Genomic DNA, 4113 nt, shown 5'->3' on the forward strand with positions numbered 1-4113 from the left:
CGCCTAAAAGATGCAGCGATTTCTATTCTCAAGTTACATGCCTGATGATAATACGAATGGAAATTATAATAGCGAGGTTTTGGTTTTTTAAGGTATAATTTTATTTAACTAATTGTTATTATATTCCCTTTAAATAAATTCACAGTTTTGTCATAGACCTCATGTCGCCCAGTCATGCAGCTGCAGCAAACATATATACATATGTATGGTTTCATAAATTATACTATTAATAAAATTTTATGCGGAGACATTCTGAAGATCTATAAATATTTGTATGTATGCACTTTTCAATCTTGGTGAATATAATTCAACTACACTAAAATACTAATCAATTATTAATCATATTTGCTGATAGGTATGTACATACATATATATGTATGTAGGTACATAGATACACATGTTATGTTTGGAAAATCACCTGCAATTTGACGAGCACAATTTTAATTTCGATTTTTTCCGATTTACGCTTCGGCAAATTGGCCATGGCATCCGTAGATTTGCCGCTAGCGCTTGCGCCATTGCGCCTATCGCTATCGTCGTCATTAGTGCAGCACAGGTCATTTTCGTTCGCCTTTTTGTCCGCGGCCACCATTGGTTTATGTGACGTCACATCAACATTTGCATTGCCGTTATAATCGGAAATGTCAGAAGTTGCGTTGGACGCGGTCGGACTTGTAACCAAACTCATGTCCGGATGTATGAAACTCATTTTTATATTTATTTATTTTTTTCGCTGTTTTCTTATTGGTTTAGTTTTGAATTTACGCCACTTCGCCTAATTTTTAAAGTTTAGACATCACATTATATATTCCAGGATACGCATTTTTAATTACCTCGCGGGCTCTTTATACTCGTATTAAGAAATTATGAAGGTTTCGTAATTTATCACACAAAGGGCAAACGAAAAAGCGATCACGAGCCACTGAGATGGGCTAATAATTCAAACAAATGGTTGCCGTGCAAAGTACCCGCGAACACTAAAAGGGAAACAGATTGCCATTCTCTTCCTTTTCGTTTTGCATGCATGTTCGCAGCACAAATGGTAAATGAGGAAGAACATGCGAACTAAAAAAAATAACAATAACAAACTAAGAATAAAAATAATTAAAAAGATGCATTTAAGGCAAGAAACTTTTGGCGGTTAAACAATGAGTTGGCCCACGAAAAAATGTTAGTAAAACTACATATTTTTAAATATTTATTTTCCCTGCAAAATGTCTTCTGGCAATTAGTGAAAAGTGTGCAAAAGTTACTGCAATAAAGTTCAGAAGTTCAGGTGGCCATCGGGAAGTAAAAACGCCTCTAAAGCCATTGATGCCGATAAACTAAGGTAAACAAATTGGGTACGTTGAGACTATAATACACCACTAAGGTCCTCCATCTTTCGTTGGCCACACTCATCACTCCCGATATGTGGCAGTCTAGGGGAGTAGTCGCACTACTAAACCCATAAATATCCAGGTAGCTCGTAGCACTAAATATAACGGCCCCTGTGAGTGAATGGTCTTGGTACCGTTGGACTTGTCAAAGTTTTTTTCACGCCGTTTGTCATTCCACAATTCTAGATAGCATTGATGCAGCGACTAAAACGGTAGATGGCGAATTAGCGAAGCAAATAAGAATTAGCCTTACTGTTTAACTTCTACATCTCGAAGCTTCCTTAGCCACAGGAAGGAGTTCCGTTGATGACTGTCGGTAAATAACCGTAAATAAATTACAGAGCCACAACAAGGTCCTCAAATCACAGCAGAGTGTACAGTTGCATGGTCAGCGAGAGTCCTTGCAGACACTTAGGAAGCATAACTAACGAGATGCAGATAAACATCGTACAGCCACTAAACCTAACGTTGTAACAACAAGCTATAAACAACATTCACTTTCAGAGACAATCACCACTTTTACAAACTCTCGCCCCGTGAAAACGGTCGTCGGAGTTCAATCACCTCCCATCGCTGGCGAACAGCTTCAGCTGCCTCCAAAGACCCACATTACTCTGACGCAACTTAGGTCTGGATACAGCAAAAGACTTGACTACTACCTTTCCATACTGGAGCCGACATACTATTGAAGACATCACAGATAACACCAACAACCTTTTCACTTTCCCCCTTAAACCAGCACAGTGAACACCCTTCTCCTGTTGGACTGACCCCATCGAAACAGCACGTTTCCTCGTCCTATATTTTACTTAACGTTAAGCTAACTTGGAAGCTTAATATTGAGAGCGAGTGGACAAGTTACTCTATACTGATTCCATTAGAGAGATGTGAAATTTGCTGGTTGTTTGGAACCATAATCAAGGCAATTCGGTTATGTGGGCGATCGTTTGAAACACCAACTTCATACCAGAGAAAACTGATAGGTGCGTGCCGATGAATGAACCCACCTGTACACACAACCTCCAAGGAGTGAGTAGGAGAGAGGACACTCTGAAACAGAAGTCCAGTAAACATTTTCGTGGTTGGGACGAAGTTGAACGGTAGAGTTTAAGGAGATGTATTTTGTCCGGAACTCTCAATTGTCCATAAGTTAAGACTAGTAGAGTTCTGCAGCGTATTTTAAGCACATGTGGTCACGATAAAGCAAACAGTCGACCGGCTACGAACTAGCGTAATACCAGGTATATATTTACTCTCACAGCTAGCTGCAATCAGGGCTTTAGAGTCGATTATCTTGCAACTGAAAGCGGTCAAGGAATGCGTCTACTCTCTCTCGATCACCTCTAATATCTTGAAAAATAGACTTACTTGGGAGCCATGGTCCAGCTACATTTCGGATAACTGCAAGCCTGATGAATTTTCTTGGCAGCGCACACTTGAGGCTATTCATGTTCATAGAAAGAGTATAGAAGTTCCACTGCACTGACAACTTGCGGTCTATTCCTAAACAGATGGGTCGGCTCATAGGCGCTGGATGAAGACCCCGACAAGCGAAGTTTCACAAAGTTCTCCTGGCCAGTGGTGGAGCGGAGCTTTTTAAGATGACCAAGCGCCAATTATATTGCCTATTGCCGCCGAGGGCTAGAGGACGAAGTGATTCTTCAGATTAAAAAAAAAAACTATGAGAATCATGAAGCTTAATATTTTTCTTTGACAAGTAATTTTTAAGCAAAAAAGAAAACCGACTTCAATGCTCATATAAAAATATAGGAGTACCGTAAATTTCTACATGATCCTACGATCGAAACGAAACCAAGTTAGTATGGGACCAGCTTTCCGATAAAAAATAATAATTGTCGAAAAAGGTTCTCGTGGTCCCGAGATATTCGGTAACCTACAAAAAAAAAGAAAAAAATATATGGTTTTCAAAAAGTTCCCGAAAAGTATCTCGAAGAATCTCGAAAGGCTCCCGAAAAACACGAATAATCTTGAAAAATTCTGCAATGTTTCCAAAACGCCCCCCGAGATGCCCAAAAAAACACAAAGAATTCCGAAAGACCCCGATAATTTCGAAAAAGTCTTCGAAAATTACTAAAGTTCCTCAAAAAATGAAGCAAATTCCCGATAAGCCCGAAAAAACTGAACTGTCCCTAGAAATCCAACAAAACTCTCGAGAAATCATCAACCGTTTAACTTTTTTTATCAAAATGTATAAATAAATTTTTAATTTATTAACCGACTTCAAAAAATTGAGAAGCTTCTTAACTTGTCGGGATATATTTTTTTCATCATTTTTCATCTATTTCATTCCCTTGCTATCCACCTATTTACCTGTTATGAAATACAGTACGTTATAACTTATTTCTCTGGCTGTAACCACAACTCGTGGACATTATTTCTTGTCTCGCCGATTTGTTGGCAACCATTCATTTGCCGTGCGAATGTTTAGTATATTTTAAATCAAGTTCAAGTTCCCAACACAAACCCAAACAGTCGGAGCCCGTCCAATGCCGCCAAGAAAATCGTTCCCTTTTCATACCGCCCTCCTATCACAGACAGACTACAATAGTGCAGTGGTTGTTTATTGTTTGGCCAATTGATGCATGTAACTGACAGACAGACTATCACCAACTACATACAATGAGAGTGGGACGCCGGAGGGTGTGCTGCCAGACGTTTCTTACATTGGTGCCAATAATCGCAGCAAATGGGAATGCACTTGCCTCCCTCATTC

At 39.4% G+C, this 4113-nt stretch overlaps 1 long non-coding RNA gene across 1 annotated transcript; it reads right to left on the reverse strand.

Moving 5' to 3' along the window:
• Positions 1-281: 281 nt before the first annotated feature.
• Positions 282-3251, reverse strand: LOC108375267 (uncharacterized). Its single transcript, XR_001849147.1, has 3 exons — positions 3095-3251; positions 2393-2399; positions 282-292 (listed from the first exon to the last, which is right to left on the reverse strand). It is a non-coding gene; the product is annotated as an uncharacterized LOC108375267 (long non-coding RNA).
• Between the last annotated feature and the right edge of the window lie 862 nt (positions 3252-4113).

The sequence above is a fragment of the Rhagoletis zephyria genome, unplaced genomic scaffold (assembly GCF_001687245.7).
Source record: "Rhagoletis zephyria isolate East Lansing unplaced genomic scaffold, Rhagoletis_zephyria_1.1 Rzeph_scaffold_00092, whole genome shotgun sequence".
Lineage (NCBI taxonomy): Eukaryota > Metazoa > Arthropoda > Insecta > Diptera > Tephritidae > Rhagoletis > Rhagoletis zephyria.